Genomic DNA, 24,328 nt, shown 5'->3' with positions numbered 1-24,328 from the left:
TCTCACATAATTAATAGATTTACTCCTTATTTTTTCTTGCTTTCTTTTCCAAAATATAAGTTTTATGTGATTGGCTTAAAGTTGTCTTTCAAAATGCCATATTTCTACCCCTTTAGTATATGAACCTTGCTTTGCACAGTGCATTTCAACAGTCTTCATGTTGAAGAAATGCAAGCTACGAGTTTAAGTCTTTTTCTCAATGTAAAAGTTAAAGTGGTCTTACTGTCCATTCATGTTCCGTATGCACAAAAGCAGTCTAAGACTTATACAACTGTAGAAAATAACCTTGCTATTTTTGATAAGGTGGAGTCCTTTTTGAAACATGTAGTTGAAATCTGAAACTTTAATTTAGTTTAGGAAAGAAATAAGTACGTATCTGTTTAGAAGGCAAAAGCAGCCTTGCAGGTAAAATTGTACTTGCCTCATTGATTTTTTCAGATTTTCCATAAAGTTGAAGAAACAAAAAATTTACTGATAGAGAAAGCTGTTTCTGCTCATGAAACAAAAACAAAAAAATAAACAGAAAATAAATAAATAAATAAATAAAAGTCTAGATTCATATTCATACCAGGAACAAATTTTAACAATGTTGTAGAGCATCTCAAAGCTTAATATATAGTTAAGTACTGACAGGAATGGAGTTCTCACTGTCCTGTCAAAAATATGAACTTCTTACATATCCAAGTCATAAAGGATCTTAAATAACCATTGCTTTTTAATAACCTGAAAATTAAACTCTTACATGTTTACCATAGTCATCTTTCTTAGAGTCATGCTTTCAATCTCCTATGTGGTATAACAGATTGTTATCATATTTGGAAACTTCTAAATCTCATTTTCTAAGCAACTGACATCCACAACTCACTCAATGTCTCACTGAAACATGGAGAATCCTCCCTAGTAGGTTGGTGAGGTGAAGAACCTTTCTACAGAGTTTTCCATGTGGGACCACAGGTGTCAAAAGACATGTCGAAATGGTCCATGTCTTGCAAAACCTGATTTACGTGCTTAACTTCACACACTCCAGATGGGATAATTGGCTTCAGTAAAGTGTTGTACAGTATTTAAGCAAGGATTTTTATTATTATTGATAATTATAGTGTATATTATATATTATTTTAATTATTTAAACAAGTAAAAATATCTTTGTAGGATCTAGGCTTGTCCACCATAAAACCAAAATCAACACATTTCCAGTCATTCTGTAGACTGAAACCCAGCTTGACTCTCCCCTGCTCCCCCTCTCTCCCAGTCTCTGTCTCCATCCCCAGCCCATCAGCTTCGGCAAGTGTTTGGCTTCAGGGTTGGGGTTTTGGTGTTGTTTCAGATTAGTACTTTAGAAGTGAACTTAGAATTTTCCTAGCACAGGTAAATGAGCAAACTCTGTTTACAGCAATGTTGGACACCATCTTATAGTACTAGTTTATCCAAGAACCCATTACTGCATTAATTGAAAGCAGGAGCAATAATTTTTTAAAGTGGCAGAATAAGTTTGAAAAGTATGCCCAAGGTGAAAATGAAAGACAAGAGAAATGTATTAAAGGACATAATTGTGGGATCCAAGAATGTGCAAACCCTGTGGAAATCCATACCTGTACTTCCATTTAACGATGACATAAAAAATTTCCAGTCTAAACTTCCTGGGGAAAGAAAGGAAGAGAAAGATTCTGAAAGATTTTTATTTTTTTCTTTTCTTTTTTTACAAGCTATACAAAATTCACCAAAAATTTTATTTTATGGAGACAAAATACACTAGCACGTTTGGCTAAAAGAAAGGAAATGACAATGTCAAAATATAACACTTATGAAAAATGTTGCCTTTCAACATTTCCTTTATGAAATGTATTGACACCTTCATTCTGTGTGTACCTTAAACAAAAGTGCTAAAGAATCTAGGCAACAGACAGGAATGTCAAGATGTGTTCATTTAACTAAAATTTCTTTTGCTATTTTCCCTAATATATTTGATTTTTAAAAATATATAAAATACAAAATCAGCACTTAACGTATTTCATTTTCGAGGAAAGAGTCTGTGGTGCAAACACTTTGAGAAACTTTAATTTTATTTTCTGTTTTGATGTTAAATAGGAATTATGGATTTGTCCTGGATCTACTTTGATATAATTTTCTCATCACTTTAAATATTCTTGGAATAAGGGTTTGTTGCAGACCTTCTGGTTAGAAAGCCTTGCTCCCCATGGTATCTGAAGTTAGAAGGTCAACCTGCATCTCCTTTTGGGAAGGGGTACGTTTGAACCATGCCTGGAGCCCCTTAAATGTTTTTCTTTTCCATGAGAAATCCTCTGTCCAAGAGTAAATGCCTGAAGGCACACACGACATGGACTCCTGATGGCTCTTCAACAGCAGGGCCTTTATTACCATTTTTCACCACTACATATACTTTCCCCGTAGCCCCACACGCTGTCCGTGCACCCGAATCTGTCTTACCATTGGTTAGAGACCCTCAGACACGCGCCTCGAGCCAGCCAGAAATTGGCCACTGCCCAAAACTCATCTTTAACACTGTAGCCAATTTACTTTATCTCATCCTTGCTCAAGTTTTTGGTTCTGCCGCTGTTTTCCTCATTATCTGTAACTCAGGGACATGTGAAACAGCACGAAGCCACCTGTGAATTCCTTTCCCACAAAACAGCACAAAGCTCCCTGCGAATTCTTCTCCCACAATTCCCCCTTTTTTATTTTCAATCAACCAAACGCTTTCTATAGATTTTTCTATCAATCACCGCAGACACTGCAATAAGCAAGGTACAATAAGCAACAGGGTGAAAATCACATGCAGAGCTACGATTGTAAAGTAGCGTGCCTACTAGAATCTATATCAGTCAACAAGCCACTAAGTGCTAGGAATGTTGCTTTGCAGCGATACTGCTTTTTACTCACACAGCACAATCACACAATCATGCAAAGAGGCCTCTTGCACTTCTCATTCATACCACAAGAAAACATCACTTAAAATAATTTGTGTGCGGCTTCAGGAGGTCCTTGTCTGCTCCCGTGGAGAGCGGCTGACAGTGGAGACCCCTCCGAGGAAAAAATGCTCGGGGTGCACCTAGGGGCGTCCGTTCCACAGTCGATCCCACAGCCGAGCAGAGCGGCTCCTGGCGCAAGGAAGGATGCTATTAAAGTTTTGTATAATTACAGCAAAGAGATGCATTGCAATAAGAACCGTGTGGCGTTGACCATTTGTTTCATGATTTGTTTTTTTGCCTGAGCAATTAAACCTTACACATGCTGTTGCTGTTACACATCCCAGGATGTCTAATTCCTGTGGCTCTAGGGGCGCTTGCGGCAAGTAGACAGTGCAGTCTTTGTTATCTGCTGGGTTCCCCACCAGACATGTCGTGAATGGATCGTTAGCACTAGCCCGGGACAGGCACATCGCTTCTTGTCCTGTCATATTGGCAAGGGTGACCCAGATGTTGCGGCGTGGTTGGATGGAGACCCAGGGCTGGCAATAACCGATGACGGCGGTGATTGTGAGGAGGAGACCAACCATGGCCTTACCCCCCTTGCTGGTACCCATCTTGGTCCGTGACCTGTGGAGACACAAGCATACCCTTGACCCCAAGTTATTAGAGGCTGGGGTCCCTCCCAAAGACCTGTATTTAAATTTTTTACTATTACTAAGGCCTGCTCTGACCGTGGCACCCGTGACAGTGTGGAATTCATATTTTTGTAATGTTTTACTATGGGCGGTACCTCTTTGTGAGGAAAGGGTAATGATAGGTGATTCATTACGTGAAGTGCCTTTCCCAACCTGTTCTGTGGTGTTTCCTGGGTGTCTCCCCCTTTTTGTTTATTTGGCAGTGTTTTCAAGGTGCGATGTGTGTGCTCAACAATGGCTTGACCCGTGGGGGAATGAGGAATGCCTGTGATGTGTCGGATACCCCAAGTTTGAAAAAAGGTTTGCAGGGAGTGACTACCATAGGCGGGGCTACTGTCGGGTTTTATTTCTTTTGGGATGCCTAGTGCCACGAAAGCAACACGGAAGTGAGCCTGGACATGGCGACTACTTTCACCCACCACAACTGTCACCCAAATAGCATGAGAGAAAGTATCTACCGATACGTGAACATATTTCAAGTGACCAAATTCTGGAATATGCGTTACATCGGTCCGCCATAACTGTAAGGACCGTAGACCTCTATGGTTTACAATTAAAGACAGGGTCGAAACATGTTGTTGACAGTCATGACACGTTTGGACAATCAATTTGGCGTCAGTGACTGATATAGTGGATTGTTTCGCCAAGACTTTGGCGGATTGATGGAAAAAGGCATGGGATAACCGAGCTTGCTCCAGCACCTTAGGCACCAGGGCAGTCAGGGTCATATTAGTTAGCTGGTCAGCGTGTGTGTTGCCCTCTGCAAAAATACCGGGTAACATGGTGCGGCTCTGCTTATGTATAATACCATACAGGTGCACTCGCTGCTCTACCAAAAATAACAGCTCTTTAAATTTTAGAAACAAGTTTTCCTTTGGGATGTGTCTCAAATGTGCCCTCTCAATGCGCTGAGCAACACCTACAGCATATTGCTAGTCCGATGCAATATTCAAAGGTACTGGTTTTTTTTCTTTTTTCCTTTTTTTTTTCTCTTTTTTGTCCCTTTTTTTTTCTCTTTTTTTTTTTTTTTTTTTCTGGCTGCAATGTCCTCGATCACTGCATTGATTCGTCACAAATCATGCAGTAATCTCCATTTCCCGCTCTTCTTCTTGATAACAAACACTGGTGAATTCCATGGGCTGTTTGTCGGAACAATATGTCCTTGTTGGAGTTGTTCTTGAACCAAGTCCTGCAGACTACTGCTCGGAAAAGAATTAATTGAGCAATTCTAGTTCCCTTTGGTATTGACAATGGTGGAGACGGTGTCCAAGCCATAGTTTGGATTTGTCCATTATAATCGACATCAATTATCCCCGGCAAAACAAACAATCTGGTCAAAGTTGTACTTGATCATCCTAGCAGCAATACACTACAGTCATTCGCTATTGGTCCTTTGACATTAAATGGAATTTTATGAATGTGAGTACACCACAACGTGGCGTCTGTTACTGTGGAGGCATCCACTCTGGCACTCTCTCTGGTTCTTGCTGAAAGGGTGTCCACGGTGGTAACCGTGGCAAGTGGGGCTGCAGCGCGGAACCCTGCTCCACCGTGGTACTCCGTGGGCTGCAGGGGGACAGCCTGCTTCACCGTGGCCCTCACCACAGGCCGCAGGGGACTTCTGCTCCGGTGCCTGGAGCACCTCTCCCCCTCCTCCTTCACTGACCTTGGCGCCTGCAAGGCTGTTCCTCACTCCTCTCACTCTCCCAGCTGCTGTTTGGCACAGTGTTTTTTTCCCTTTTTTTTTTTTTTCTTTTCTTTTCTCTTTCTTACATCTGCTCTCACAGAGGCTCAAACAACATCGCTTATTGGCTCGGCTCTGTTCAGCACCGGGGCCCTTACCTAACATGGGGCAGCTTTGAGATTCTTCTCACAGAAGCCACCCCTATGGCTCCCTGCTACCAATACCTTGCCACGTAAACACTACATTCCATATACTCTTACTTTACAATTATCACAGTCTTCACAAACTTCACTTACATCAAAAAGAAAAAGAATTCCCCACACCAAAATAAACATAACGTCATCACAACACTGACAAGGTGGACAACTGACACACAGACCACCCCTCGTCCCTTCACCACACTAATATGAAACATATTCCTCACAATTGCTGCTTTCTTAAATTCTTCACAACTCTTACATTCATAAAAAAGATCCAGTCCATGTTTTGCCCGTTACTTCTCTCGACTATCATCCTATCTCAAATTCCTTGAGCCCCATGTTGGGCGAATAAAAACCATAAGAAGTTATCACGGATTTGGGGTGGGAGGTTTAAAGAAACCAATCTTCCAGCAGTATCGGACAATGAATGGCACAGAAACTATAGTAATGCTGAGTCGTACTGGAGCAAACAATTTGTGAATAGCATATGCCAACAGAAATGTGCCTGTACCAGCAGCCCTTTTAGATTGCAGCGATGATTCACTGAAACCAAGTTTGAAGAGAACCGCAGTCACGTCCACACCACTTGACACGGCCAGGTAGAAGATTCCTAGAGATACTAATGAAATTCCAACGCGGAATGAAACCCCTACAGCACCATATTCTTTGAAAACCTTTTTCAGCCGCTGGGATTTATTGAGCTTGTGTTCACTGCTGAGAGCCGGGGCTGCCTTTCCAGCGCACCCACCCACGCCCTTGGCCGAGCTGCCGGCGGCGGCCCGCAGCGCCAGCAGAAGGGCCGGCGGGCTGGGGGGGGGGGAGGACCGGGGCCGGGGGGGTGTGGATAGCAGCGGCGGCGGCGCTTGCGGCCGTGGGGGCTGTCGCGGGGCGCGGCTCTGCCCGGCCTCGGAGGGCAGGCGGAGCGGGGGGCCGCGGGGCCGCAGCAGCCGGCGGAACGCGGCAGCGCCCGGTGCGCGCGGGCGGGCGGGCGCCCAAACCGGAGAAACGCCGCAGCCGCCGGCGGGTGCCCGGAGCTGACAACGGGGCGGGCGGCGGCGCTGGCGGCAGTCGTACGGCACCGACAACCGACCCGCCGTAACGTTTTCTGACAACGGCTGAGTAAACGGTGCGGGTAACCCGTAGGTAGTCACAGTCTTTCTTAATTCTTTAATTAGGTCCCGGTGGAAGGCATTATATTCATTTGGACCGTTGGGCCGCACCTGTATCGGGAAAGCCGTTCCTACCGGGACCCCGTCCCTCAGCGCTCCCCGGCGCACCAGCTCCCCTCGTTCCCGCGGGCCGAAAGCTCGGGCCCGCAGGGAGGCGTTATGGGGGCAGGCAAGGGGGGAGCCGAGGGGCTCAGCGGGCAGGGGCCCTCTTCCTTGTCATCCCCCAGGTCTATCAAATCGCACCGCTCTGGTGACCTTGCAGGCTCCGATCTCGGTTCGGCTGCTTTTATTGCCTGGGCAGCGGCGTTCTGTAATTCCTTTTCTGCCTGCCACGATCTTAAAGTCTCTTGTCACTAGCCGCCACATAGTCATCACCTCAGCAGCATTAGTATCCCCACTGGACGCTGCTTCCCATATTTTTTCCCCCGCTTGGTCCCAAGTTTTTACATCAAATACTGTGGAAGCCATTGAGGGGAACCCTTGTTTTCGCAAAAATTTCAATAATAGCTTTATCTCAAACGGATCAGATTTTACTCCCCTGTCTATTAGGAGCTGCGTTAGTAGTTTCACTATAGCCTCTTCCTCTGCCGAAAGGCTAGCTCCTTGATCAATGCCCAGCCGCTCACCTGTCCTTCAGGTGATGTCCCGGGGTTGAAGCTGCAGTCCAGCTGCGAGCTTGACTCGTTCGGCTGGGTTCCCTTTGGACGCTCGTGCCGTGCTGCTCCTCCCCTATCACATCGGGGTCACCAATTGAAGGCATGCACGACATGGACTCCTGATGGCTCTTCAACAGCAGGGCCTTTATTGCCATTTTTCACCACTACATATACTTTCCCCGTAGCCCCACACGCTGTCCGTGCGCCCGAATCTGCCTTACCATTGGTTAGAGACCCTCAGACACGCGCCCCGAGCCAGCCAGAAATTGGCCACTGCCCAAAACTCATCTTTAACACTGTAGCCAATTTACTTTATCTCATCCTTGCTCAAGTTTTTGGTTCTGCCGCTGTTTTCCTCATTATCTGTAACTCAGGGACATGTGAAACAGCACGAAGCCACCTGTGAATTCCTTTCCCACAAAACAGCACAAAGCTCCCTGCAAATTCTTCTCCCACAAATGCCAACAATTTATCTGCAGTGAATAGCAAAGTCAAATAAACAAATACTGGTCCTTAACGTAGCACTGGTGCATGTTGAGATCTTGTACCTTGATTTAGTTGGTCCAAACTGACACCACTATTAAGCCAAGGATCAAACTATGATAATTTCAATTGAGATAAAAGGTACTACCCTGCATCCAAGCCAGGAAAAATGTTTGACGATCTAATTCATGGTAACCAGAACTTTTTAGGAGTCTCTTTTCTGTTCTAAGCAGGTTCTATGGTCTATGCAATGAAAAACACAGATTTTAGCTAGTGGTTGAGATCTAAATCTAGGTCTGCACTAATATTACTTGATGATTTAACAGTCCCGGTTACAGAACTATGCCAAACAATAGAATAAGAGTAGTGCAGTTTATCATTAAAGCTTTTTTGCCTGGAAATGATATATATTGCATCAGTAGAAGAGGACATGGGGATACAAACACACAATCTCAACACACACCAAGTTTTGTTAGTGTGCTTTCGACCTTGATTTTTCTTACTGGAGGAGATGCATGCTGCCTCTAGTATAGCGGGCCAGTCATTGCAAAGAATAAATCAGTCTCAACAGGTTGTGAACTACTAAGAAGTTTGTCTTTTGGTTACAATGGCAGCAAAACTTCTAGCAGTGAAAAAGACTGCCCATACCAGGTATAGGTTGAATGTTAAGAATGTATCTATCTATCTATATTATATATTAAGACAAATGCAATGAGAGTCACCCTTAGGCAACACAACAGAAATCACCTCTTGCTTTTTTCTTGCTTTTTGTTATTGGTAGGGAAAAAAAAAAAAACAGTCATTGTAGGTTGACAAACTTCTTCACAGCTGAATAAAAAATTTCTGAGCATTTTTATTAAATGAAGCTTTCAATTAAAAAATAAAAAAATAAAAATACATAGTGATTGATACCTGAAGGATGGGAGCCTGGATTTCTGTCTTCCCACTTATCATAAGAACAAATGTCACCTATCTCTCATGTGCGGTGGGAGTCAGGCAAGTACCTGATGCAGAGGCACCATTCATAAACAGGTCCCTGTCAGCTCGAACAGGCAGCAGAAGGCTAGCAAAGATGCTGCTCTGGATTTTGCCCTGAGCTGTGTGTAGCAGCAGCTCAAATCATCAGTTCTGAAGAGCCAGTCTATTGCTACAAGCTGTATGCAGGAGTCAGGACTCCTGCAGAGCAAAATAAAGAAGAGGCTGATGTGATTATGGAGAAGAGAATGAATATACAATAATAAAAACTAACAGTGAGCTAATAAAATATGGAGTTAAGGTAGACCCAAGTATTTAGATAAGAGCCAACATAGCTTTTGCAGAGCAAAATCTTTCCCAGAAATACAAAAAGGTTAAGGCATTAAGAGGCAGAGATAAATATCAGCTGCTGATATACCACAGATTTTTTTTAAAATGTGACTTTCAGCAGTGCCTTTATGAAGATGTTTAGAGAAACCGTGCTGTTACGGAACAAGAATTAACTGCAAGACTTTATGCTAGCTTTGTATCACCAGTTTAAAAGGTAGGAAGGAATGGTTGCTTTTCAGAAAGAAGAGTAGAAGTCCAAAGGGATTTATGGGATGCTCATAGTTGCCACGTGATCTCTCTCCCTTTTCCAGGTTACTTAATACAAAGTTTGTTTTTACGTACAGTTATTCAGAATAACGATGCACAGAGCAGAGATTTTGCAACAAAGGTCAATAAATTTCATCAGTGAGAAGAAACAGATATGGAAAGTGAAGTCTGAGTCTGGAAAGAGTTCATGGAGTCGTCAGAGTGACTTTCTAAATCAATTCTTAGAACTGAAATAATAAAGTTAGCAAAAAAAAAAGAAAGAAAATCTGGCTGCGTAAACCAATGAAGTACCTATGTTTGGAACTCTACATGCAGTTATAAACATCAAAAAAGTCCACAAAGAGGCAAAAAAGATTACTAGAGCTGGGGAACCACTTCCTATCCAAATAAAACTGTAACACAGGTTCTCAGAAGAGATGACAGAGGAACATGTAAGTGAAAGGCCTAAAACACAGTCAACAATGCAGAGGGGAAATGATTGTTCGATATTTATTGAATTCAGGAATTCAACTACATTATCAGACAGCTGTTTCAGTAAAAGATACATAAAATAAGTAAGCAAGTTGTCAATCTCCTTGGCACAGGACACTGTTGAAAAAGTAAAAAAATAATGTACTTACTGTACTTTTGACCAATTATGGCAGTTCTTCAGAAAGGGGTATCATCTAATTTTCTCAGATCCAGAGCCGTATTTAAAGAAATAGTTTCCTTCTAGTCTGGCAGCAGAACAAAATGTTGTGATAAAAACATTATTCACACTTCCCCATACAAGTGCTTGTTTTACCCAGACAACCCAAGCTGTGCCATGCTGATAGGGCATTGAATTCTTACATTTTTTGAAAAGAAATTTTATGTATGTAGAACAAATGAATATTAAAATCTGAATCACTACACACAAGTAGAACTTCTGAAAATCATTCCAATTAGCTGCAGTCATAGAAATGCACAAGCAATTGTGCTCTCACCTTCTGGTGTGCCCAGTGGAAAAAGCACCAAGCAGGAGCAGTTGTCAGTTGTGACATTTTCAGCTCCTGGTCTGTGCTTCATGTCATTTCAAACTGACCGTTCCCATTCATTACTGGGCAGATGACATCCTTGGCAGTCAGAGCCGCTTTGGTTCCAGCAGTACCCTGTTTAACTCTGAGGTTCCAGACATCAGTTCCTCACTTTTCTGTAGTCCCAACACAATTTATCTCAGCATTTTATTCCCTCCTCCATAAGGGTTTTTGATGCAATGCTGTATCCTTCTCAGTGTCAACTTTTGGGTAAGCACACTAATATCTTGTGCCCAAAGGCACTGGCATATATATTGCTGTAGGCAATGTAAGATAAAATAGTGCAAAAGGTGGGCTATTTTTAACTGAGATTCTTCTATTTAGAGGCCTGGATGTATAGCACTTTTCCTCTGGCAAGCTAAAGTTCTCTAAAGTAATGAATCTGACTCCCCAAAGGAAATAAGTTCATGCTAATCTTTCAGCTGGGCCTGTTGCAGTTGAAATAATGGCCTGGGTCTGAACCTCATCCCGTTGGTCTCTGCCCATCGACCCAACCTGTCCAGGGCCCTCTGCAGGGCCTTCCCACAGTCTGGCAGATCGACACTTCCCCCAACTTGGTGTCATCTGCAAACTTACCGAGGGTGCACTCAGTTCCCTCTTCCAAATCATCAATAAAGATATTAAAGAGGATGGGCCCCAACACCGACCCCTGGGGAACACATCATGACCGGCTGGCAGCTGGATTTCACTCCATTCACCACCACTCTGGGCCAAGCCATCCAGCCAGTTTTTAACCCAGCAAAAAGTGTACCTGTCAACAAAAATGACTGAGAACAGCCTTTTCTGCACAGGTCTTGGCACCAGTAGAGACGCTCACTCTCTTTTGTGTCTTTAGCAGCTGATCTAAATTGTAATGACTGCAATGTCTTACCCAAAGTGGCTGTTCCTGTTCTGTCTGCATCACATCTTAATTCTGAGAAAAAAAAGTGTGTTTTTTTTGGTTTTTTTTTTTTTGTTTTTTTTTTTTTTTTTTTTTTTTTAAATAGCCAGCTATTTTCTTAATGCTATTTGTAAATAGCTATGCTAGAGTCTGTGTTGCTATAGTGTTTGGTATGAAACAATCTATCCAATATTTAAATGTTTTGGCAGTAAACAGCTTTCTGCTAGCTCATTACTACCAACAGGAGCAGTACAGAACAGAACTCTGCAGATCCTTGGCACATAACAGTGGTCACGTTTGTACAACCATGCAGGCACAACCCCTTAGTGTATATCACCAAATACAGCTTTAATCTGAATTCAGCGATTAGTAAGTATTTGAAGCAATACAATTTTATAGTCCCATGCCATATAGAAATTGTTGAACTAATATCTTTCTAATGCTGTGTAAATGCCAACACTGTAGGACTGAGCCCCCTGTTTGTCTGATTGTAAGGATATAGGTACTCTGAATGGTAACACCTGTAATGTCAGGTACTTATTTCTTGAGTAGAGCGCTGGCATGTGTCTTAGTACAGTATTTAGTTGTCCTACAATGTCTCCATTGAGTATCATTTGACTAACATTACTAGTGACACCAGAGGTATCTTCTAGCATTAGGGTTGTTTTCCCAGGGCTTTTGGATTCATCAAGCTTGCATTCTCTGCTCTAAGCATGCTAGTAGTCTGCAGACCTCACTTCAGCCTTCACTTATGTTACACTCCCTCAGAGCTCATGCAGGCCAAGTTCTCATCCTACACAAGATTTTCAGTACTGACTACTCATACATAGTTTTCAAATCACACTAAACCAACAATCAAAACCAAGCATGGGCTCACAGGGTACTGGCAGGGACAACAACAGAAGCTGCATGTTGGAAGATGATCTTCATTTTCAGTTTATGCTGTAGATAGGCAGGAATGCTGAATGCCATTCACTGAAGTGCAGCAAGCAATGGTGCAGACAAAGGACTGCATCAGCTCATACAATGGATCCTTCCCTCTTTTTAAGATCATTTGGGTACCCTCACCAGTCCATTGCCAGCAGAGCAACTCCAGAGATGCACAAACACTCCAAAATACCACTGCATAGCATTAGTTCAGGTACTTAAAGACACCTAGATGTGTTAGAGTGAAGCGATGGATGGATCTGTTGAGCCGTTTGCTTTACCTGGTGAAGCAAAGACACTTAGTCCCTAGGATCTACACTTCAGTAATTAAAGTGCTATCAGTAACATTAGTTTGTTTCAAGATTCAGTGTTATTTCCAACAGAGCTTTTGTTTCCTTTTTTGTTTTTCTTATTATTACTTCTTTTATAGATCTACAAGCCTTCACAGGCCAGTTACCAGGTGGCTTCTTCATTCAACCCTGACATATAGGAGTGTCTCTAAGTACTGACATCAGTCTGCAGTTAGGACATTGTTCATAATTTTTCCAGTTAAATTTAAGTAATTTCCATCTCATACTGTTTTGGATAACGAAATTGTTGAGTTTCTCTGCTTTCTTGATGAAGAAAATATTTTGTTCATTCTTAAGATGCAATGTAGTTAAAGAATAAAAAGCATGTGCTGCTCATTTCTCTACAAGTCCAGTTACAGCAGTTAGGTAAATGGCATGCAAAAATGCCCTTTGATATGTAAATTAGAGAGTCTAGAAAGCTAGTAAATATTTCTGTGGTTCAGTGGGAGGCATAGTCTTCGCTTCTTTGGGGAAACACTGACACTCAAATCTATATGAATAAGCAGTGATCTTTGGCCACAAAAGAACACTTGTTTTTGCTTCCAAACAAAAACTTGTCATTTATGGCTTTGTATGCACTGGATGGAAATTTGAAACATGTGGATAGGCTGTACTGACCAAGCAGTTCTGTTCTACACATTGGTATTTCAGTGTTGAAGGACTATTGCACAACACTGCAGAAAAAGTGGATGTTGCACACAAAGTCTTTTCCTGAATCTCCCTGCCCTCCCCACCCACCAAAGATCTTACAGGACTGTGTTTTTTGAGATGCTCATCTGTGTCCTGCTCATACATGGAGATGATGTGAAGAAATGTATGCAAATTGGGGTGTGTGTGTATGTGTTTATTTTTGTTTTCTTTTTTTCCAAAAGGGGAGGTTTATGTGCTGAGGTGTGAATGCAGGAGATTTTAGTGTTGAATAAAGCCCTTCCACCCTCTTTCTTTTTTCCCTTCATTTTTCGTCCTCTTTTGTTTTTCTTTCTTTCTTTCTCTTTTTTTCTTCTTTCATTTATATGTGGGCACTTTCAAAACATTGCTCTTTTTGGGTGAAGGAGTCACCCCAATTCTTTTGCAGGAGCCCAGCTCTCTCCTGGCTCCCTGGCTAGCACAGAACTTTCCCCAGGCACACCTGCCTCCTGCATTGCTCTCAGCTTGTGGATGTTCCATACACCTGCCAGCTTGGGAACATCCTGGGCAGCAGCGTATGAAACATCTGTGTTAGTTTTAAAATACCATGTGCTAAACTATTGTCCTGGTTTTGGCTAGGATAGAGTTAATTTTCCTTGTAGTATCCGGTATAGTGCTGTATTTGGGACTTAGGATGAGAACAATGTTGATAACACACTGATGTTTTAATTGTGCGGAGCAGTGCTTACACTAAGCCAAGGACTTTTCAGCTTCTCACACTGTCCTGCCAGTGAGAAGGCTGGGGTGCAGCAGGAGCTGGGAGGGGACAGACCCAGGACAGCTGACCCCAACTGGCTGAAGGGGTATTCCATGCCATATGGTGTCCTGCTGAACAATTAATATGGGGGGGCTGACCTGGGTCGGGGGCACCGCTGCTTTGGGATGGGACGGGCCCACCCAGACAGGTGGGTGGCAAGCAACTGCATTGTGCATCACATTGTTTTGTACACGTTATTCTTATTACTATTATTATTATTTCTATTTCTTCTCTGTCCTATTAAATTGTCTTTATCTCAACCCACAAGCTTTTACTTCTTTTTTTCACGATTCTCTCCCACATCCCACTTGGAGGGGGGGGAGGGTGAGCGAAAGGCTGCGTGGCGCTGAGCTGCCTGCCAGGTTAAACCACAACTATAAAAGAATTTCTCACCAGCATGGCTAGCTCTGGGGCAATAACTTCGCCTGGCCACCATTTCTGACATCCAAATCAGAGGTCTTGCTGCACTAGGGCAACTGCAGTTTGTGTTCTGATGTTTCCTTAGAAAGTCTAGATCAACATCTATATTAAAAAGGAGGAAATCTAAAAATAAAACCAAAAAAGCACAGCCCTCAATGCCTTTAATAACAGTGCTGCAATCAGCACAATGCAAAACTGTGCCTAGCTTTAACTGGTGGGAGCCCAAGGAGAGGTGCTGCAAGGACCTCTCTGTGAGGAGGAACCGTCCCTTCCTCTGCCACGTCCCACTGAGCAGCTCACCCTTTGTAGGTGTATTGGAAGTCTGCAGTGCGTCAGGAAGCTGTCTTCCACGCACTCCAGGAACCTTCTAGGCTGCTTCCTCAGGGCTGTGTTGTATCTCCAGCACGTGTCCAGGAAGTTGAAGTCCCCCATGAGAACAAGCACTGGCAATTGAGCGACTTCCACCAGCTGCTTACAGAACGCCTCTTCTGCCTCTTCATCGTGGTTTGGTGTGGTTTGAACCCCCACCAGGATGTCCGCCTTGTTGGCCAACCCCCTGATCCTTACCCACAGGGACTCTACCTTATCATTCCCAACCCCAAGCTCGACAACATCGAAACACTCTCTAACATAGAGAGTCACGTCACTTCCCCTCCTAAGTTGACTGTCCCTTCTGAGGAGCTTGTAGCCATCCATTGCAGCACTCCAGTCGTGGGAGTGGTCCCACCACATTTCAGTGATGGTGACTAGGTCATAGTTTGACTACCACACAGTGGCTTCCAGCTCCTCCTGTTTGTTGCCCATGCTGCATGCATTGGTGTAGACGTTGTGCCATTGCCCTCACCCCCAAACCCTGTGAATGCTCCCCCAGACTCACCTCTATCGAGCCTCATTTCATCCCTGTCCCCCTTCATACTTGGTTTAAAGCCCTCTCAATGAGCCCTGCCAGCACCTGGGCTGGGATCAGTTTCCACCTTTAAGACAGGTGGGAATCATCTGCAGCCATCAGGCCAGGTGGAAATGCAGTGATGGAAAAAAAAGATACCTTTCTACTGATTCCCAACTACTTTCCATTTAGTTGCAGGTTTGAACCATTGGTCCCATGAAAAGATACCTTGGATAAACATATTAATCAAAGTCTGAATTTCAGTGTTGCAGGTTCACATATTTAAAGTTAACAGTGCTCTTGAATGTTTTGATGCATAAGAACATTGATTTCAGTCTAGTTAAATGAGATATAAAGGGCTGGGGAGAAAGATAGAAACCAAGTAATTTACTCATTTTATGATAGAATCCTGTGGGATTATATACTTCAGTTTTCAGGATGCACAGTTGTTGTGCTGGATACCAGTGTAACAATGCTGCAGTTTGAACAAACACACACACATACACAAGAAAACATTGATATATCTAAAGAGTGGCTATAATATGCAGCTCTTTGGTCTTTTTGATGGTGAGTTTCAAATTAGAAGAAACAAAAACTCTGCATGGCGCAGTCCCTTATAGGTAAATACCAAACTGAGTGAATCCAACTGTTTCTAGGACATATTCAAAAGCATTTGGTGCCATTTCCCACAGCATTCTCCTGGAGAAACTGGCTGCTCATGGTTTGGATGGTTCACTGGGTAAAAAATTGGCTGGATTGCTGAGCCCAAAGGATCATTGTGAATGGAGTTAAAGCCAGTTGGCTGCCAGTCACATACAATGTTCCCCAAAACTCAGTATTTGGGCCAGTTTGGTTTAATATTTTTTATCAATAATCTGGACGAGGGGATTGAGTGCATCCTTAGTAAGTTTGCAGATGACACCAAGCTGGGCAGGAGTGTTGATCTGCTCGAGGGTAGGAGGGATCTGCAGAGGGACCTGGGCAGGCTGAGTCAATGGGCCAAGGCGAACCGCACGGTATTCAACAGGGCCAAGTATCAGGCCCTGAACCTGGGGCACAACAACCCCGGGAACCAGTGCAGGCCTGGGAAAGAATGGCTGGAAAGGTGCCTGGTGGAAAGTGACCTGGGGATGCCTATCGATAGCCTGCTGCACAGGAGCCAGCAGCATGTTCAGGTGGCCAAGAAGGCCAAGGGCCTCCTGACCTGCATCAGAAATAATGTGGCCAGCAGGACCATGGAAGTGATTGTCCTCTTGTACATGGCACTGGTGAGACTGCACCTCAAATACTGGGTTCAGTTTTGGGCCCCTCACTGCAAGAAGGACATTGAATTGCTGAAACACATTCAGAGAAGAGCAACAAGGCTGGTGAAGGGACTAGAAAAGAAGAGGCATGGCTGAGGGAACCAGGGCCGTTTAGTCTGGAGAAGAGGGGGCTGAAGGGAGACCTCCTTGCTGTCTACAACCACCTGGCAGGAGGCTGCAGTGAGGAGGTGCCGGTCTCTTTTCTCAAGTGACAAGGGACAGGATGTGAGGAAACAGCCTCAAGTTGGGCCTGGGAAGGTTTACATTGGATGCCAGGAAGAATTTCTTCATGGAAAAGGTGGTTAGGTGTTGGAATTGGCAGTTCCCATTCAGAACTTATCTAACATGGGTCAGCTTCTGGAGTTTTCTCCCAGAGGAACTCCCTATGCACACACAGACACACACAGACACACACACACACACTGCTACATAAACCCAATACACACATTCAGGAAGAGTTTATTTCCCAAATATGCTGAACAGGCTGTGATTCTACCCGCGTTAAATAACAGATCTTTGTTTAAGAAAAATTTATCTGTGAAAATCATTCCTCATTAATGATGGAGAGGTGCAGAATGCAGCCTTGTTTTTAAGTCACTGCTTTTTCTGCCTGATTTGCCTGTTTCTACACACCTGTTATTTGTGAGTGAAGTCAAGAGGCTGTAGCTCCAGTGTTATTTATTTCAACCACATTCATTCTAATTTCACTTTCAAATAATGGCTGTGAAACAGATACATTTATGCATCTATTCTACTTTTTGAGTATTTTGGAATCCTGCTAACTGCAAACTTTAAAGTAAATGCTGTAATAAAGCCATTCTGAAGGATGCAATTTTCACAATTACATATAATCTTGGGCTATTTGTTGTTCCTTTACAGAAAACTAACATTTTTGAAAGATTAAAATGTAAGATTAGGGGCATCCTGTTTACAGATAGAACCTGAAAATATACCCTCTTAAATACTGCAGTATCAAGTAGCAGAGTAGACTAGCTTGTGGGGTTGCTATATGTCTTTACCTTAAATTGTGTGTTGTTCTGTCCTTTGGACTCTGGGATACTGGTCATGTCTCTTCTGGCATTTCTTTTTCTGCTCACTCTGGGTCACGACTTCATTTTCCTTTTATACAATTTTTCCTTCATTTATTTCTTCATTTGAATAGAGGAAGGAATAAATGCCTTGCATTTTAAGTAGCTGAATAACTAACTTTCTGGTTCATTTCTGAGTATACTTCCAACTCTTCTTTATCCCTGCGTAGCTGCAGCTTGTACCTCTGTCTTTCCTTGAGGAACTGGCAGCCTTCAAATCTTTTGCTTTTCCTTGCCTTTTCATTACCATGTCTGAATTGGCACACTTTCTGTATTTAGGTCCTAATGTTTACTATACACATTACTACCAAGACTGGCGTTATCTGAACCAGGAGAGCAGCTACACAATATCAGCATAAAGAAGTTCTCAGGCTTCCTGCACAAGAGCATCCATTGCAGACCACATCACTACTGCACACAGCACACTGTTCGCCAGCCCACAGGTAGGCAGCTGATATGACCACCACCCATAAAAGCATGCCACCACCATCTGCAGAGAGCATCCCCCTGAAACACTGCAGGAGGATTTGGAACCGTCTCCGCGCTGCTGCCCCGAGCTGGGCAGGGTGCGCCGGCAGCAGCTGTCCAATTCAGCACCATTGTGGCACCGGGGCAGCTGGGGTTGAACCCAAACAATTAAAACAAGAAGGCATGAAGAAGATGATGGATTGTAAAATATACGACCGTTAAATATATTTTAAAAAAAATATATCACAACATCTAGAGGGTTTAGTCCTACTTTAGTCCATCTCCAGTTCTAGAGATGCAATAATGGGATTTAAAGCAGATCAGAGATTCAGGCAGGTGCTGATTAGTCTCTTCAAGACTAGAATATTCTGACCTGCAGAAAGGGTCACTAATGACAGAGAAAAACACAATTTACCCTTACCCTCTAATTTAAACCTTTTGATCTTCTTTTGGAGAAGAGGTAGGAAGAGGAAGAAAGGGGAAAAGAAACTGTTCTTGCAGACAGCGTATCACAGCCTAGAGTTCGGATTGCTAAGAAATGACTGTTGAATAGCTGGGATTATGCATTTCTGTGCACAGCACTGCAACCTCCACAGCTTTGAGTCAGCTACAGCAGAAGGTATCTTGTAGCTTCTTAAAGAAAAGCAAATGTACAAGAATCTGACACAGGCACTGACTGAAAGTAAATGAAACTGGCAATGACTCTGCAAATTTTTTTTTCCTTGTAATGCTGTGGTTATTCAACTAAAATATCTTGGAAGGAAGTGCTAATAATGTCATCATTTGTGCTTTGAAACACTCTTCTTTCTATATGTTTTACCCACTTTACACCAGCAGTTAATCCACATGAAATTCAAATGTTCCAATGAGTCCCTCTCCCACACAGTGTGTCTTTAGCAATTTTAGTTGTTAAGGAGAAATGAAACAAATGAAAACAATTTGGAAATACTGCATAAATAAAGCAAAACAATAATGGAAGAATACATACATTTTTTCCAAGAGCTTGGGAAACAGATTGTAATAGAGATTTTAAAAAAGTGTTGACAGAAATAAGGAAAATTTATAGGAGACCTTTTTGTTTAATTACAATTGTTTTCAAGGAATGAGAAACAGCAAAACCCACTCAGCTTTGGAAAAAAAAAAAATCAGTCACTCACATGAACAATCACATATGCACTTCCATGAATAGCCTATTCAGCTCCAAATAGTGAGGGTGCTATATCCCCTTGTGGCGTTGCTTCAAGATGAACTCAAATTTGGTGAGACTGCACGATATAGCATAGCAGGAAGTTCTCAGTGGAATTTCAGAAGCTATCATGCAGGTCAGTAACAGCAGATGACCCACAGGGGTCAACACAGTCAACATTTGTGAAGGCAGCATCCACAATATGCCCATTTCAGAGGTTTTTACATTCACCCAAATCTAACCTGGTGCTATTGCCTGACTGCCAGTTAGAGGCTGAAGTGCAAGTGCATTCAGCCACAACACAAACCCAAGGGTGAGAAATGGAGTCTGCAGCTCTGCAAGAACAAGACCTGGGAGTCCTCGTGGACAGCAGGCCCACCATGAGCTAGCAATGTGCCCTTGTGGCCAAAAAGGCCAGTGTTTCCTGGGGTGCATTCAGAAGAGTGCTGCCAGCAGGTCAAGGGAGGTGATCCTGCCCCTCTGATCAGCCCAGCTGAGGGCACACCTGGAGCATTGTGTCCAGTTCTGGGCTCCCCAGTACAGGAGGGACATGGAGGTACTGGAGCGAGTTCAGAGGAGGGCTACGAAGATGATTAGAGGACTGGAGCACCTGTCATATGAGGACAGGCTGAGTCAAGTGGGCCTGTTTAGCCCAGAAAAAAGACTGAGGGGAGACCTCATCAGTGTGTATAAATATCTGAGGGGAGGGTGTCGAGAGGATGAGGCTGGTCTCTTTTCAGTGGTGCCCAGCAACAGGATGAGAGGCAACGGACACAACACAGGAGGTTCGGGCTCAATACAAGGGGGCACTTCTGTACTGGGAGGGTGGCAGAGCACTGGGACAGGCTGCCCAGAGAGGCTGTGCAGTCTCCTTCTCTGGAGATATTCAAACCCCGCCAGGATGCCATCCTGCGCAATGTGCTCTAGGTGATCCTGCCTGGCAGGGGGGTTGGACTAGGTGACCTTCAGAGGTCCTTTGCAACCTCAGCCATTCTGTGATTCTGTGATTTCCTTCAGAAGTGCACTCCTGGTGTGAACTAAGGCACTAATGTAGAGATCTCTCTACTTTGCGTATGCACTAGGCATATAGAAGCACTTTCTAACGTAACTACATTGTCTTCATTAGATCCAGACTGTTATATACAGTCGTAATAGGTATTATGTTTGTTAATGCTTGTTTCATTTAAAAATATGTACTTGCTAGTCACTATTAGTTATTTGCAACTTTGGTTAGCTATATTCTATCTGGATTGCTCATCGGTAACCACAAGGAAAAAATTTTCAGGGTGCATGCCAGCTAGCACTGTTTCTTATTCAGCTTCCAAAAATCCCCCAAAAGAAAATCAATACCTTTTGGTCAAAAAAAAATACACTACATTGACCACTTCAGTTAACTGATTCATTACTTCTTCACAAACTATCATCAGTGGGAAATAAAACAATTGGATCACAGTAATAAGAGCATGATCCTAAGATGACATTTGTGGTTCTGTAATCAGAAAAAGATTTACATAGTTGCCAAATAATTGTATGTCCATTTGGTAGCACTTATGTACCTAACTACCTAATTGTTTCCAGGAGAAAGTTATCCTGCCTTCACTACTCCTTTAAAATGGTTTCCAGGTGCAAACTCCAGGCAGACTTCAAGTCCATTTGAGAGCATAGGCTTATGGCCATCCTGTTATGCTGTAACAGTTGACGCCACGCTGGTATTTGCATCATCCAGCCACCAGAACAAACACAGGACCATGATGCGGGTAGCTTAGTTACAACACCCTGAGTAAAGGGGGAGAGAGTACCAGGGCAGCAAAACACATTTCTGTTCCAGTACACATGCTTTCCTTGAATAGCATCTCATCCTGCTACTGGTGTAAACAAAAGTACAGCATTAGGCAAACAGCTGGTCTGCCCTGGTAAGAATTGCTTGGTTTCTTATATGTTCATCGTAAAACTTCTTGGATCGTAAACATCTTGGATGGCACCAAGGATAAGGCTCAATGGGAAAGGCTGGCTTTCTGGGACTTAGTTGTTCTAGTAGCAAAGTCTTAAGTTAATTCTGTGGGTGGTTTTTTTTGTTTGTTTTTTTTCGTGGTGGTTGGTTTTATTTTAAAATTTTTCCTCTTTAAACAAGGTAACTTTCAAGTTCTTGTTCACGTTTTTATTGAGTACATGCTTTAAAGCATCTTTTTGTGGATAATGCTTTGAGATGATGTATGGATGAGCTCTGAACTTAGATACTTCTGCCCTGAGGATTAAAGAGAAACCATGAAAAAAACCATTCAGACACTTGAGACCTGACAAATCTTATCACAAGAAAGATTTGTTGTACATGCATCTCAAGTTCAGAAGTTTCTCTCCTACCAGCTTTTATTAGCTTACAGACATCAGAAAATAAATAAATAAATAAAAATTTAAAGGGTCACCATTGCAAAAAGAGCACAAAGTCAAGGAAATGGCTTTCACTATACAAGTGTGCACAGACAAAAAATAGGCAAGTTGTCAAAACCAAAGTGTTTTGGAGAGAGTTCATTGAAATTAATGTATCTCTGCAAAACAGTTTGATTTTTTCAAGGCAGCATTTTCCAGACTACATGTAACTGACAATCGTCATCTTTACTTCATTTTCAGTGGATCTGAAAGTCCAAGTTCTTGGAAAATCTATACTTCAAAATTCTTAACTACAAAATAAATAAATAAATAAATAAATCTGTTTAAGGCATTACTATATGGTATTATAATTCCATCTTTGCTATTTTTAAAACAGCATGAGAAAACAACAACAGAATATAAAATTGTATCACCAGACAAAACGATGTGCTTGTAAACACACAAAAGAAAAGCATTATAAGACTAAGGGTGGAAAGTCATAACATTTACAGACTGCTTCTGTGAACCCAGGGAGTCATAAGCACCATGGCAGCTGACAGAAGTAGCAGTTACAGATTTATTGTAAATGAAATACATTTTAATCTGGGATACTTTAAAATAACGGTCCTCAAGTTGTATCATCATACTTAAGATAGTAGCTGAAGAACTATTTAAGTGTCTGCAGGAAGTAAGCCAAATGATTTTTTTTGGCAAGGTACGGGGTATGTTTCTTCCAAGGACTCTCAATGCTCTTTCAGACACTTTCGTGCTAAGGTACCATCCTCGATACTGTCTTCCCTGCAGATTTTCTTTTCAGGAAACACTCGGTATGTTTGTGCAATATGTACATTAAAGAGAGAAAAAGACTTATTTCTTTAAATTTGTCAAACAAATAATTAGTAAATTAGTGCCTAATCTGGATAGTTTTTTTTTTTTTTTTTAATTTTATTTTTTGAAAGTAAGACGTCCGTTAAGATGATCATTTGCCCTCCAGTTGCCACAAAGACTGTAGAGCCTTCAGGAGTAAGACTAATTTCAAAACCATCTACTTTCTGCTGAAACAGTGTCCAAAAAAAACACACATATGGTTTTGTTGTGATTTTTGAGCTTTTTTTTTTTTCTCCTTAGAGTATCAGTCCTTACATATGGTTTATTATATTTGAATCATCACTACAGATCTATGTTCTTATTCCCATAACTCTTACTCTCCATGGCAGTAATCACAGATTTTCCATCCCCTTCACCAGTGGTTGTCTGGTTTCAATCTTGAAACTATGACACGTCAATGCCATAAGTCAGGTTATCTGGGAAGATTTTCTTGTTTCTTTATGTTTGTTAAGTTAGCACAGAAAGAAAACAGAAAAAAAATTAGCAGTTAGATATGGCCAGAACATAAGAGTCAGGGACTGACTTCCGTACAGCTAGATGCAATCTCTGCTCCAGCAGGGAGAACTCCTCCTGAACAATGAAGCCAATACTCAGCTTCCTCTTCCCTATGGTCATGAACACCAATATATTTCAAGAAGTGGTCATTTAGAGCCACATCTCATCCAAAGTGCGCATCACACAAGTGTTTACAGTTAAAAGCACACAAAATAATTCTATAAATTCTGCTTTCAGACTGAAAGTTTTCTTTTAATTTCTTAGTTAGATGATTGAATTCTCATCACATGTATGTTCAAACAACATAAAAACAGTTTCTCTGAAACTACTTATGATGCTAACAAGTGGCAGATGCTATGAACCCAAAGCTCTTAACTGCATTCTCTGTTACAGCTGAGTGATCCTAACACCGCAAAAGAAAAGACAAGTATCTGCCTCCACATTTATATGCCAATGCTCAGTAAGATCCCTTCAGTAGTAAATTAGGCTTCAAAATAAGACCTAATTTCACTATTATAAATATGACCAACTTAGGAAACATATCTTTATACTAATATGGTGGGTTGGTTTTGTTTCTTTAAAGCTTTGAAGAAGTAGGATGGTACTTGACTACATGTTGAAGTTAGTCTACAAAGATAAAAAGGAAAACACCATATTTTTGGAGAGGAACCACTTTCTTGGACATATAATTGATTCTTTGTCACTTGAAGCTTTTAACAGATCCAGGCAGCAAAGCGGGCAATGAGCAAACTACTGAAGGATGTGTGTAGTTAGACACGGATGTAGCCACAGATCAGTCCTTTGGAGGTATCGTTCTGAATCTACCTGAAATGACCCTGTAGGAATCAGGCATTTCAAAAGCAAAAGGTACATTTCTTGCACAGATACCATAAAATCGTATTTTTTTCCTCACAAGGAAAGCCCGCACTGTGTCACTTCTAGATGTTGTCCTGCTGTGGCACAGATTCAGTTCCCAGCTGACATCCACAAGCAGATGATTCTCTTCATTCTATAGTCTGTACACATTTTGCCTTAAGCAAAAGTCTTTTTAAGCAGTTTTGAGGTTCAAAGAAATGCTTTATTTCTTTTTCAGTTTTGTGTATTTTTGTCTTTGAGGAGAAGCAGAGAACCATAATTTCTGTCTCCTTCAATTCATGCTTCACAGACAAGCCTCTATTTAT

General features: G+C 42.3%; 1 protein-coding gene and 1 long non-coding RNA gene across 2 annotated transcripts in view; one reads left to right on the top strand and one right to left on the bottom strand.

The window, feature by feature from the left end:
- The window catches only part of ASIP (agouti signaling protein), a 78,819-nt gene that overhangs the window by 2,490 nt on the left and 52,001 nt on the right, over positions 1 to 24,328 (top strand). The gene's annotated exons all lie outside the window — the stretch shown is intronic.
- Positions 2,709 to 7,867, bottom strand: LOC125183798 (uncharacterized). The gene is made up of 2 exons (XR_007166410.2): positions 7,305 to 7,867; positions 2,709 to 3,557 (listed from the first exon to the last, which is right to left on the bottom strand). It is a non-coding gene; the product is annotated as an uncharacterized lncRNA (long non-coding RNA).

Source organism: Anser cygnoides, chromosome 16 (assembly GCF_040182565.1).
Source record: "Anser cygnoides isolate HZ-2024a breed goose chromosome 16, Taihu_goose_T2T_genome, whole genome shotgun sequence".
NCBI lineage: Eukaryota > Metazoa > Chordata > Aves > Anseriformes > Anatidae > Anser > Anser cygnoides.
This window is presented reverse-complemented; position numbering and strand designations above follow the sequence as displayed.